The sequence below is a fragment of the Mytilus californianus genome, unplaced genomic scaffold (genome assembly GCF_021869535.1).
Source record: "Mytilus californianus isolate M0D057914Y unplaced genomic scaffold, xbMytCali1.0.p SCAF_8, whole genome shotgun sequence".
Lineage (NCBI taxonomy): Eukaryota > Metazoa > Mollusca > Bivalvia > Mytilida > Mytilidae > Mytilus > Mytilus californianus.
The window spans coordinates 56,222,574-56,237,720 of NW_026262734.1; the positions used below are offsets into that span (position 1 = coordinate 56,222,574).

The window sequence follows — 15,147 nt, forward strand, 5'->3', positions numbered from 1 at the left end:
CTGAAACTACTAGGCAAAATGTTTTGAAACTTTACATAAATCCTTATTTTGTTCTGGTCTGACGAAAAATGGCCACAGCCAGGGCTCAAAGTTTACATAGAAACCCTACGGGAAATCATATTTTTCCAATTTCTCAAGTACAAAGTAGCTGATAATTGAACAAATTAAACCATACATATATTTGAATATTATAAAGCTCTTAAGATATGTGGAAAATCTAGACCAAAAAAGGATTGCCAAAAGGGCTACACATGCAGGGTCATTGTGAGCCTCCGATTTTCAAAAATCTTGAAACTTAAAAGTCATGATCTATGACATGTCCTGAACAAATGGTCTTCGTTTTTCTCCGGTCTGTTGAAAAATATTGCCACCAGCAGGGGTCAATGTTTACAAAAAAACCATTTGAGAAATATATTTTTCACAATTTTTTCAAGTAAAAATGTACTGATATTGAAATAAACCATGCATATTTGTGCATTATTAAGTTTCTCGACATATTTTTGAAGCTTTGGTTATTTTTGATGCTGACGACATGTAGTGTCAAAGTGACTCTTACATGTTCTGTGATTAGCAGGCGACATAAAATTTGTATATAGATGGCTTATGTTATGAAGTTTCCATCTGTCACATGTCCATGGTTCCGCCACTATTTGAAAAAATAAAAGGTTGAAGATTTTTTGTAATGTAAATTCTGTCTGAAATGAGTAATAGGACAACTATATTTGGTATGTGCATACCTTGCAAGGTCCTCATACCTGTCAGACAGTTTTCACTTGACCTCGACCTCATTTCATGTATCAGTGGACAAGGTAAAGTTTTGGTGATCAAGTCCATATCTCGGATATCATATAAGCAATATTTCTGGTACGGAAGGACTGTAAAGGTGAAAATGTGCAACTGGCAAGTGTCATCTGATCTTGACCTTATTTTCATGGTTCAGTTGTTATTTTTTTGTTGTCTTTTTTCTTTTACTATATGGAATGATTGTAAGGCGTCATCTGACTTTACCTCATTTTCATGGTTCAGAGATAAAAAAAATATTTTTTTTTAGTTTTAGTCTTTTTGTAATATTAAATTGTATATGCAATAGGTCAACTATTTTGATGCATAGAAATATTTTATGATCTACGTGTCAGTCTCACAGGTTTTATTTGACCTTTACCTCATTTTCACTGTTCATTGCAAGGTGTTAAGTTTTGTGTTTTGGTGTAAAACTATAAGCAATAGGTCAAATATGTCTGTTGTATGGAAGTATAGTAGGCTGTAATTGTCTGCCAAGTATCGTTCATGTGACCTTGACCTCATTTTCATCGGTCATTGTTTAGTTTTCATAGTTCAGTCTGTTTCTTTGAAGCTATTTATAAGCAATAGGTCAACTTACTATATTTAGTGTATAGAATGATTGTGACATGTACATGACATAAAAATGAGAATGGAAATGGGGAATGTGTCAAAGAGACAACAACCCGACCATAGAAAAAACAACAGCAGAAGGTCACCAACAGGTCTTCTATGTAGCGAGAAATTCCCACATCCGGAGGCGTCCTTCAGCTGTTTTTCTTGATTGGTTTATATGACCTCATTTTCTTGGATCATGTGTGATAGTTATAGTTAAGCTTTATATTTAGGACTTTCAACATAATATCAGTGAAAAGTAAAGCAAGCGAGACGTTTCAGTGTGTACACTCTTGTTGTATGTTTTGTATTGTTCTTTTTATTTCACGTTTTGTAAAGGTTTGTTGTCTCATACAATGTATTCAAATGTACATGTATGTTATACATTTAAAGTAATTTTGACTTCACAAATATAATTTAACATGTATTACATCATCTTAACATGGACAAGTACAGGGTCAGTGTACAATAATCTACATGTACTAGTGAAAATAAAAAACCCAGAATTTTATTTTTTATCTAATTCTACACATCATCGTGCATGTCATGTCGTACAATCTCTCTTGCAGCAAGATAAACATCAACTCCATGTTCATTACTTGGAATAAGAGGGTCAACCTGACTCAACAAGTTATTCACATCTACAATTACATGATCTGGTTGCATATTCAGCATGTCCAATGAGCCAATATCTTCACCATGTGTTTGAACATCATTAACATGAGGGTCTATTCCATACTGCTCAATTCCATCAATTAAAATATTTTCACTATTCAGTTCAGCTGAATGAATGTTTTTTTGAATCATGCTGTTCACCCAGATCTTTTGTGGTGACCAACAACGTTCTGTTCTTAACCCATGACTATTATATGCCACTACGAATTGAGAGAGTGCTTCGTTGATACGAGGTATAAACACATAATGTAAACACAGCAGATCCTTTTGATTATCAACATCTAGCAGATCATTTCCTTCTAGATAGTAAAACAATTAATAGAATGTTTGAATTACAGCATAATAAACATCTCTCCAAAGCCTTTCAATTCTGCTATTGTGCACAGATTTTCCTGCTATAAAACTACTACGATCAGAGCCTCGCCTTTCTTCCATATATCTAGCAACTAAAACATTTTCACTTCCTTGATCACCTCTGACTCGAGATGGTAATGAGTACGATTCAACTGCTTCCAAAAACGAGTTCAAAACAGTGACCGCCAAGTTGTTGTTCGAGCATTTTAAGAACACTATTAATCGCAAAAAACCATCAATACCTCCATGTGTTACTAATTTCCAGCGGATCAGCGCATGGTGTCCATCAATATGCCATAGGTCATTAGGCCCTGCAACTGAGTATTTCCTGCGAACTACAGTTAAGCCCCATCGTATCAAGGTGCTTCCTGGATCAATATCACGCAGAGTTCTCCTTACACGTGACTGTTGCACACTTATACCTTTTGCTTTTAAGTGGCCAATCATCATATTCACACCAGTATGTGGTTGACTGTTAACGATTTCTCGCATCACTGACATCAATTCTGAATCATTTATCATAGTATGTCTAACCAGATTCTTCTCCTCATATTTAAGTCGTCTCCATAGTGTTGTTCTGTGCACTAAGAACATTCTGGCTATTTCACCTGTCTTAAAACCAATTTTAAACAAATATTCCACTTGGTCGGTGCATATAACAGCAGGAAGCCTTCCCAGCCTATCAGTCGCTGAAATACATCCTGCTCCATCAACAATGCTCAAGAAACTAGATGGCATAGAAAAATCTATCGTGCTCCAATGTTCTCTCAGGGGCTGAAGACATGATAATAGGGTTTGAATTTTATCAATTAAGCTCTGATCAGCTCTATTTATAACTAAATTAAATTCTAAACAATTTAAGCCATCCACTGTACTTTTCAGTCTGTTGCGAAAGTATTCTATGTCACAATTTGGAGGGTTATCTGGGATATTTTCACAATATGATAACGTTTCGTCCAAGTCTTGAACATTTTTTTCAAAAATAGTCTCTTCTTGTTCTTCATGGTCTGGGTATGTTGCCATCTTCTGCAAAAAAAGGAAGAATTTCATTAAGCCATCAAACCTATCACATGAGCCAATATTTCACAGCTAATATGGTGTTACATTTGTAGCTACAGCATGTATAGTATTCTGCAATGTATCAGATTTCTATGTATTATAAAATCAGTGATATTTTACACTCTGAACAGTCAAGGGTATAACTTAAATATTTTCATTTCAGAGAAATAAACATGCATGTGTGAATCTGGGTTTAAGCTAGGGTTTTGAGGGCTTTAGTCACTTTTGAGCGCTATGAAAACCCACCAATGTGTAATGGCTGTAATAGCAAGGGACCAAGGATATAATTTTTGTAACTAGCTTCATCTTTGACTTTGTCAGATTTTAAAAACTTTAGGCATGATTGGCAGTCAGTATTGTATTTAATATTTGACTGTATTAACCTTTAGGTACCAGTCTTGTATTACAACTCCAGTTTCGGGTGCATTCAAAACATGGAGGGAAACAAAATAGTGCATTTTTTTCTGAATTTTTTTCTGAACTCAATTTTTTCTGTTTAATAATACATGTAGGTTTATGCTGAATTGAAACATATATATAGGCTTTAAAAAAAATCTTGCATCTTTTGGGTATATCAATCCAGGAAAGTGGAATGATATCATGTTTACTGGAAGTGGTGCGGCCTAGTAAAAATAGCAAACAGAAAGCAGGGGTCGAATTTCAGGTTTTTTGTGTAATGGCCAGCCGGACCAGTGGACTGAAAACTCGACTGGTCCTGCACAAAATCTACTGGTCCTGAAAAAAATACATTTGACAAACTCCAACATAAATTAAAGATGCTTACTTTTATTTTCATGCCTTTGTTCACATATATTATACATTGGTCAAAGAAGTGTTTGCATCCTGATTTTGAGAAAGTTTTAACCCCTTCCGAAAATTTCCATATTTTGTTTATTGTGAAGGACGAACACCAGAGATATTAATTAATGTAATCAATTTTTATACCTCCAGTATCGCGTTATTGATTTCTCAGGTAATTTGTAATGTAAACAAACTGAGATTGTGATGCAATCAGAGAATTTTATCGAACAAATTCAACTGGTCCGCCGGACCACTAGCTGAAAAAATCTACTGGTCCGACGTAAATTCTACTGGTCCCGGACCACCGGACCAGCGCTAATTTCGACCCCTGAGAAAGTAGGAAAAAAATGTTTTGACTTCAGGATTGTGTAACTTTTTATTCTTCGTGGCAAGAACCCCCTTTTTTTCGATTAAATCACAATTTCACATTAGTACATACATGATATGAACATGAATTTTTTTTCTATATAGCATTTTTTATTTTTTTATTTTTTTATTTTTTTATTTTCAAAGATCAGCTGTTTTGCATGTAAGCCTATGGAGCAGTCAATTTCAAGACTGCAACCTTTATTATGAAAGATTCTGACATGGGATGTAGAAACTTAGTTCACAATTTCTCACACAGTGTGATTACAAATGCTTTCGCGAGTTGTCTCCTCTCTTTTTATTCCTAATAGTTTAGTAACACATGTTTGTTATTTGTTAACCAAATATTTAATATTTTACTTTTTATATTAGGCACTTGAGAATTTTTGAAACTTTGCGCAGAAACTGAATACATAGACTGAATAACTCATTTTCTAATTAAAGTAAATCATTTTTGGTGAACCATACTAAATCAATAGGAAAAGGCTTAGCTTTAAAAGGCATATAATTTAGATACATGTTCTTACAGATTATCATTGATCATCGCAACAAGATTGATTTTCTCGCCTGAGATGATATGGCTAAAATGAGAAAAGCAATCCAGTTGAGATGACCAATTGCAATGATAATTTGTTGATCGCTATTTGTAACTATGAGGACATTGTCGGTTTCATTAGGATCCATGTGCCTCATTAGTTTCTTGCGATAATTTTTCATATCACTCCGTCTTGACTCCTGCTGAGAAAGGAAATCACCAGTCAGCAAGATCGAAGGAAAAGTTCCTAAAATAGCGATAATACTTTTTACATGGGACACTTTGGAATTACTTGCATGACTTGGAAGCTTGCATAGTACTTCATTTCATGCTCTGGTGATTATAAATCATAAAATGTATTCATTGATGCCCTGTTTGTTTGTTATTGATTTGTTATGTGTTTTTCTTATATATATTATGCATTTTTCTAAGTTCATGATAATAACTTAAAGAAAAATGCTTATTTTTGGCCCCCTTTGAGTCTGAATTCCATTCCGTTGGGACCATCATCCAAAATTAATCCTAACCTTGTGGTATTGAACCTTCTAAAAAAAATCATATCTAGATCCACACTTAAACTAAAGTTATTGTCCGGAAACGTAATGTGTCTATTAAGGACAACGACGCAGACGACATGGACAACGATGACTTCATCATACCATTATTATGATCCTAAATATATTTTTGTGGTCGCATAATTAAACAAGATTGTGCCTGATGACATGGATCTCCCACTGGCAAAATGGATTGATTGTCATGCTTAAATAGGTGGTGAACAAGTGCAAATGGGAAAAGACATAACTCAGAAACAGTCAAAGTGAAGCCACCCGAATTTGAACTTAATCTTAGTTTTATGTTACTTAGCATTATTCTAGTCAGAAATCATTGTATTGTAGTTCCTGAAAAAATGTGATGAAATTTTTCAACTTGGCTATCATGTGTAAAATCATACAAGTGTTCGGTAAACAGGAAGTCGTTGAGTGATGAATCTGAAAACACATCACACGGTATAGCTGAATTACATAAACCCTGAAACCAAATTTCAGAAATCATTGTATTGTAGTTCCTGAGTAAAAATGCAAAAATTTTCATGGGACGTACTGATGGAAAGATGGATGGACAGACAGAGTTAAAACAGTATACCCCCCCTTTTTTTAAAGCGGGGTATAATCCTAGTCAGTGCTAACAAGTTGGAAACGACAAATTTTCAATCATATAAAGGGCAATTTCTCCTTGAAATAAAAGTGAATCTGGCTGAAATTCGAAATTGTCCTATGAGAGGCTATGAATATATATATAGCTCTCATTATGTGTATAAATATGAACAAAATATGCTGACAAATAAAAGTTCTAGAGAGCTAAGAATTCCTGAAGAAAAATATGTTTTGAAATATGCAAAGACATATAGTAATTATTAACCACAGTGGGACGTGGAAAAAAAATCTACTTCTGGGATTCAGAGATGGGAACTAGAACACATTCCAATTTTTCCATAAACGGCCATTGTGGTGCATATTTCGGCACTTTTTTACATTGGTTATTAGATGTACCGCAACTGTTTCCAACAAGTGTTTCCATCTGATGAACCTGCTGTCAATTTCCAGTTCTGGTTTACGGATTTTTTTATAAACAAAGCGAGTACTTTGTGGCAAATAAACCAAGATTTCTATAGAAAATCCACAGCCTTCAATACAGAGATTTTTGTTATAAAATTTCAAACATAGATTACTCACTTGCTTTTCTAAAATGTGCTTGTGTTTATTAATTGTTTACAAAAAAATATAATCAACCTGTAAATTCCCAAACATCTGGTGCTGAGCCAGTCAAGTGCACCCTAAAAGGTGTACTTAATTTGAGCTAAATTCTTATTTGTTTTAACTATTATTATAACTACAGTAATAAACTTGTTTTGAGAAAATTTCAATGCTCGCAATAATCCTATATCTATCAGTCATTAAATTGCCTTATTTGAGGGAACAAGGATAAATAGAAAAGGCTGTGGATGTTCTAGTCTAAATAATATTATGACGTCTGGCAAGGCTATTTTGGTCGCAGGAAGGCGTCCAAGAAAAAAATCAAAATAGCCTTGCCAGACGTCATAATTATTTGGACTATGGATTTTCTATAAACTTTCCATATGTTTAGTATTGAATCAACACAAGGGTACATAATCCGAACAGTAACACTAACAGTAACAGCCTGCAATGCCGGACTCGCATGAACGCAAGATTTAGTTAGTGGGGCGACGCGTTTTTTTAATTCTTGGTCATGCATTCGTGTTGAGAAAGAAAGGGGGAATGCAAACAGTTACACAAAGCGTTACCTTCTCATATATCTATCAACAGCTAATCAAACGTACAACTTCAACATGTGAGTCAAGCAGGGGCTGCCATTTTCGACTATATCGACCAATCACAAACGTTGTTGCAAATTTGACCTTGTGACGTCAAACAATTTCCCATAATGCAATTATTGCATATAAATAAAAATTATTGCATATAAATAAAAAAAAACGACAATTATACCAATTGAATGAAAAATATTGCAGTACAATGACAAGTTATACAAATTGAATAAAAAATATTGCATTTGAATGACAAATTATACCATTTGAATAAAAAATTATACCATTTGAATGAAAAATTATACCATTTGAATAAAAAATATTGCATTTAAATGAAAAAATATACCATATCAATGAAAAAATATACCATTAAAATAAAAAATATTGCATATAAATGAAAAAATATACCATTTAAATGAAAAAATATACCATACAAATGAAAAAATATTGCATATAAATGAAAAAATATTGCATATAAATGAAAAAATATACCAATTAAATGAAAAATATTGCATTTAAATGAAAAATATCAAATTTTTGCAACCAATACCATGCCATAATTGATTGAAATAAAATTGACAAATGAAACACACCTACAACATGCTTGTGACTAGTTTATTATTGACACTTGATTTTAAATTTAATTGTAAATATATTTTTAAAATTGACTTTTTTATTATATACTGTCCCTATTTTTGATTGGTTCTCTGCTTAACTATTGACTCCGCCCAAAGGATAGTACGACCTTAGCTAATAATGATTTCATGGTTCAGCTAGCAAGCAAACTAATTAAAGATACTATCCTTACCTACACACTCATGCCAATGTGCTGTAATTACATACACACACACACGATAACGAATGAGATAGATATTCCCCTAATAAATGCATTCCGTGTGCATTTGTTCGATTATTATTTTACTTTTTGTGATAATACACACTGAATCGGTTTTATATCTATCTGTTTTTAGAATATAATACTTCTTTTCTAGATAACGACACCAGTGAACACTATCATGGACGGGAATAAGCACTTGTCAGACAGAAGATAATCACTTGTTATGCTCACTTTCGGTAACTTTTATAATACAATTCTAACATAGCAATATTTCAGAAGTTCCGAATTTGGAGAGCTTTTTCTTTATGACTGTGTGAATATAAAAATAAGAAGATTTGGTATGCTTGCTAATGAGACAACTCTCAACCAGAGACCAAATGAAAAAGAAAAAACAACTATAGGTCACCGTACTGCCTTCAACAATGAGCAAAACCCATACCGCATATTCAGCTATAAAAGAATGTTTAATCTCTCTGTTTAATAGTTATATCTTTTCAGATGTATGTCAAATCTCTCTCTGCTTATCTCTCTCTCTCTCTCTCTCTCTCTCTCTCTCTCTCTCTCTCTCTCCAATGTAAATTCATCATGGATTTTAGAATACTACATGTATCTTTTTAGTGAAGTTTGATATAGTAGGGTGCCCAATGTCCAAAAAGTCCTCTAGTTAACGAGTTTAAGTTAACGGATAACACACGGCTGATTTTTTTGCACATTATAGGAAAATCATTATATTTTACAATCATGATTGTCGTCGTCAGTTCCCGTGGTCACGATTTTCTAAATTTCGTGTTTTTATAGGGTACACCCAGATACCGTATTGTACGGGGAATCTTTAACATGAAAAATAAAATTATTGCGTACTTTGTTGGTAGTTGAAACAGTACCTATAATATAGTTTATGTATTAAATATATCATATAACTAAATCGAAAAGTATTTAAGTGATTTTGATATAAGTATTTCAGCATTTTAGTAAGAGTAAAATTTTACCCGAAATTTACCCTATTTTCATCGAAAGCAAAATTATTACGTGTATCATCACAATAAATTTTACTCTGATCTAAGCAATAAGACACAGTTCATGTGTGTGCCAAATTGCATGCGTGAAATAAAATTCTTTTTGAAGAAATTAGCAATTAAAAACACAAATTAAGTCAACATTTTGGTATTGATTAAACACGGATTATCTCGTGTCATTAATCATTTTGTTGCTTACACTATTAGGTCATTAACAAGGACAGAGGTCACTCAAAACATTACTCTTTTTTGCTTGTTGTGTGGTTGATTTATTTGTTGTGAATAGCCAGCTAACTTTGTAGATTGTCACTTTGTTCGGCGAAATCTGTTTTGTGTCTGTTTTTCAAAACTTTAAACTTTTTATTGAATAAATATTTTGTTATAATTGTAGTATAAGAATCAAATCGGTCGGTTTTGTTTCACACCCGGAATATGGCACATCAACAGTCTTGTATGATGTTTTTGACATAAATCCTTCCGAGGCTCGGTGGGAACGAAAATATACCACCGTTCGTGCAACAAAATAAAAACAGGTACAACAGACAGCAACCAACGGCAACCGTTGAATTGCAGGCTCCTTATTTTGGACAGACACATACAGAATTTAGAGGGGTTAAACATGTTTGTGATCCTTCAACCCTCCCCTGACCTGGACAATGGTATTACAACACAGCATAAGAAAAATCTGCTGAAAACAGTTTGAAATGGCTTGACTTATCAAATCGGCATGAACCACAAAAACAACTAACATGAAGGCAAAAAAACACTAAGTACCGATATAATAGTACTCGCCGTTAGGGTAGAACATTTTATATTCTGAAGAAAGGGATGGGGCTGGCGGCGCGAAAATTTATTTTCACTTTTGTACACATTCATATCCTCAACTATCCTGCATTTCATGTTGAAGAGTGTTCATTCTAATCCTTTCTTGTGCAAAGTCAATTATTTCAGTTCATATCAGGCCAAGTAATTCATTTTCAAAATCCTCATTCCCTCCCTGTTTTCGAAATCAAATGGGTGTTCCCTTACTGAAAACTAATGAAAGGACGTCATCAATAGTCTGAGAACCCGACCATGCGAGGGCTGTATAGCCAGTCAAGGTCGTTAAAAAATTCCATCATCATAGTCTGAGAAATGTATGATCATAAACATCATTACCGTAAAAACTAGCTTTTGTTATAAATCAGGCCGTTAGTTTTTATTTCAAATGAATTCTTTAATTTTTTTCATAAGTGGCCTTTTTATAGCCGACCATACGGTTTGAGTTTTTCACATTGTCAAAGGCCGTACGGTTACCTATAATTGCTTGCGTCCACATCTAATTTTTATATTATACAACAAGTTTTACATAAAATTAACACTATCTATGTTCCATGTAAATGAGGTAAGGTCAGATGAACTCTGCTACAAAATCATGTATACCTTGTTACCATTCCATACACCAAATATATTTAACCCACTACTATCTGAGACTGTACGGACTTGACCGTGAAATTAGGTTGAGGTCAGGTGAATCACATCTGACGGTCATGACTTGACCACTGAAACTTAACCTTGTTCTGATCCGTGAAATTATTTCGAGGTCAGGTGAATCATGTCTGATGGTCATGTAGACCTTGCAAGGATACCATATATTAGTAACCAAATATAGTTATGCTAGAACTCATGATAATTGAGACCTTCACATGACGAAAAAAATTATACAGTTTTTTAGCAGTCACTTAACCATGACTATGAGGTCAAGGATATGACGGAAACTTCGTAACATAATGGATCTATATACAAAGTATGAATCATCCAGTTCCTCTGCCCTCTGAAATATAAAGCTATACAAACAGTTTACGGTGTTGCCGCCACCATTATCACATTGCATTCTGTATTCCTCGCATTCTGCTACTTGCGTCGAATGCGATTTAAAAGTAAAAGAACATCTGAAATGAGCTCTCTTACCTAAAGCTAGTCGGTGGGCTTTCAACTTAACAGTAGACAATGAAACGTAATAGCTACTACTAGCTCGGCAATTTTTCTATGTTGTTTCGCTCTTATTAAAATTCTGATCTTTATTAACTAGCATGCTCTTATATATAAGCTCAAATGAGGATAACGAAATCAGAGATCTATATTTTAATTAGATTGATGTTGCTTACAAGTGTTTGTAAAATACACGATGCTGTACAGAACTTTCTTTTTGTAGATAATCTTTAACTTCATGTCAATTGTAGGCCAATTTATGTTCGATAAGTCATGTACATTACACTTGATATAAGTGTGTACGATGGAGTGATTAGCCTGCTGTTTCTAATTCTCATTTTGTTTTCATAACTTGTAACAGAAACCCTCCCCCTTTTTCACCGTTTGCAGTTTGTTTTTTTTATTTCTGTAAAGGAAATATATACTCAGACCTGCTAATTCAATCAATTCTGCGTTAATATTCATCAGTTTTGGAACTAAGTACTATTTGATGTGCTTCCACATTCACCAAAAGAAAATTGGATATTTACCCAGAAAATCATGACGAACACATTCTATCAAAAGACGGAAAAAAATAACATTTTGGGAGGGCAACTTATAAATGTTAATATCTAAAAAACATCTCTAAAGATCACTTATATCGAATCTTATGTTAAAATTCCGATTTTGGAACTTTTAAAAGGTCAAGGTCACTGTTATTTAACAGCTCAATGAAAATTGTAAATGTGCACCTTTAAGTACAAATGTCAATCTCGAACCATATTTGGCAAAAAAATTATCAAATTATTCCTAAGTATAGAAACTATAGTTATAATCCTTTGAATTATTTGAAATTATTTGATTATAAACGCAAATATGTAGGGGTGGCCAGCTGTCTAAACGTGACTCTATGTTTTCCTTGAAATTTTAGATTTGACCTTTTACCCAAATTTAAGAAAATCGTGACCACTGTAGACAACGACGACATCAATTTTTCGACGATGCTTGTTCTCCTCTTTCCAATGATATAAAATAAAGCCGTGTGTTATTCCGTTAACCCAAATCGATTAAATTTGTTGACTGGGCACCCTACTAATAGTAAATATAAGTATAACAATAATGTATAAAAAATAGATGACAGAAGATGGACTGTGTTTCAAATCATTGATCATAATGAAATACGTTTTTATGTTTCAGTGATGTTTTTAGTGAAGGTAACAGGACACAGTAAGTATCTATAAATATCGACATTACCTTTTTTTCTGACGGAACTGAAAATGGTAAGCATTTATATTCTTGTTTTAATAGAGATTTCCAATAAAATGACATACGTACCTAACTCGACGTACCCACCTAATGGGACTGGTTATTGTAACCTATTGATTTTGTTAAACGTGTCGCTCAAGTTTTAACTAAGTATTACTAAAATATTAAACCCATTCATGATAATTTTGATCAATATCCAGTATTTCTAAGATGATGAAAAAGAAAGAAATCATGATTTTTCTTTATCACGTGGTTATCGAGATTCCCGCCTTCATTTCACTGTCACCCTCCCCCCTTTTTTACGATCAATGCTTTTGAATGGGACATATGGTTGGAACCCCCCTTTTCAAAAATGGCTGGATCCGCCCCTGATATGTAAACCAATTCCTTATATAGATTGTAATTTCGAAGGTGTAATCGATTAGGGATTGATCACTAATAATCTGCATATAATCATGTGACCGCTGTGGATAGTAAACTATCAATTCATAGTAAAAAAAAAATTCCTGTCCCCAAGGACCTCTGATTAGAAATGGGTGAGAAAACCAATTAACATACCTGTTACCTTTTTAAGACAATAATAATGTCATTTCAGTCTTTACTGGAATTTTCTTTTCAAAATGTAGTTTTAATAAGTAAGGCTTGATATTGTCATAGCGGTTTTTGGAATAAGACAACTCTTACTAATCCGATTTGAAGTGAATTCTAAAACTAAAACATAGTGGTTGAGTAAAGCGCAAATGTTTAGTTTTAAATTTTAACTCGACCGAAAGGAATATATATATATATTTGTATAAACCAAGCTCTCTCATGGAAAGTTTTTCTGATTTATTCTTATGTTGTGCTGTAACACCACTGTCCCAGGTTAGGGGGAGGTTTGAGCGCTCATAAACATGTTTAACCATCCACATTCTTTATGTACCTGAAACAAGTCAGGAGCCTGTAGTTCAGTGGCTGTCGTTGGTTCATGTCTGTCATATTTGTTTTTCGTAAATTGTTTTGTTTTAAATCAGACCGTTAGTTTTCTCAATTGAATTGTTTCATATTTTTCAAGTCGGGCCCTTTTATACCCGACTATAATGTATGGATTTTTCTCATTGATGAAGACTGTACGGTGGCCTATAAATGCTTACATCCACTTCATTTGAACTTTGGTGTATAGTTGTCTCATTGGCAATCATACCACATCTCCTTATTTGTATTTTGTTTCATTAAATACGTTGAATTTTCTCAGGTTATTTAACATGTAAGAATCAAAATTAAAATTATTTGGGGAATAAAAGAAAGTTTAAACCCGACGGCTTCCTCAAAAAAGATGCAAAAAAGCTTCTATATCCTCTCCCACTATAAAAGATATAATTTATATTGGGATTTTCACATCATATTTACCTTGGAGTTCGGTATTTTTGTTATTTTACTTTTTACCTCTTTTTTATGTATGGTCAGGTAACATATTCAGCATGAAGTTTGTTCCTTAGAAACAAGGTCAACACTACTTGGTTTATCGATTGGATGTGAGGAGCGTATGTCCCTCTAACTTATTCTTATACCAGAGACATCGTTTGCACCCTTAAGTGTTGTGGTAAGGTTCTTATGATTAGGTCTGTTCCTCGATTGCAACATATCATAATTACATTATATAAATGCAATTGGTTTACGGGTTAATTTTATAATTACATGTTTGTCTAAATCTGACATATGCAACATGCCTTTGATTTTATTCTTATGCACCAGCGAACGGGTAAGGTTTCAGAGTTTGGCAACATTTTATACGAACAATGAACTGTTCATGACGTCATTACACGAAATCTGTTGGATGTGTACTGATAAATACTTTAGTGTGTAAGAACATAATTTATTTATTAGTTTTGAACTAGCTTTCAGTAACTTGGGGGACTTTATGATCGGTACTTTGTGTCTTTTGTCTTAAACATGTAATTGTTATTGGGCTTCGTTCAGATTAGTCGAGCTATTTCCAACTAAATTTTACAGTTTTTTTCTTATATTGTGCTGTTACACCAGAGTGTTGAGCGCTGATTAACGTGTTAAATCAAGCCAAATTCTATAAATTGGCTTTTCCAAATCAGGAGCTTTTACGTCAGTGGTTGTCGTTGGTGTCGTTGGTTACCTTCTGTCATATTTTAACTGTTTTAAAAAGTTAACAGGAGCGGATCCCGGATTTTAGGTTAGGGGTGCGCAAACTCAAATTTTGTTGAGGTAAAATTATCGAAATATTCTTTATTAAGCTGAGGACAACCTGTGCTTTGCAAATTTAAGGGGGGAGGGGCACGCCCGCCACGCCCCCGCCTGAATCCGCCCCTGGTCAATGCATTATAATGTATTATAGTAGTATCTGATCATACTGTATGAGTATTTGCTTATTTTTGACGACCGTACGAGCCCCTGAAGTTGCATTTCACGTCATTTGAACTCTGTTTGATAGTTGTATCATTGACGCTCCACATCACCTTATTTGATATAAACTATAGTTATTGAATTCAATTTCTATATCAGAAATTATATATGATAGTGAATAATTAGTGCAAGT

The 15,147-nt window shown here is 33.7% G+C and overlaps 1 protein-coding gene across 4 annotated transcripts in view; it reads left to right on the forward strand.

The window, feature by feature from the left end:
• The window catches only part of LOC127711078 (uncharacterized), a 1,247,322-nt gene that overhangs the window by 479,256 nt on the left and 752,919 nt on the right, over nt 1–15,147 (forward strand). The gene's annotated exons all lie outside the window — the stretch shown is intronic.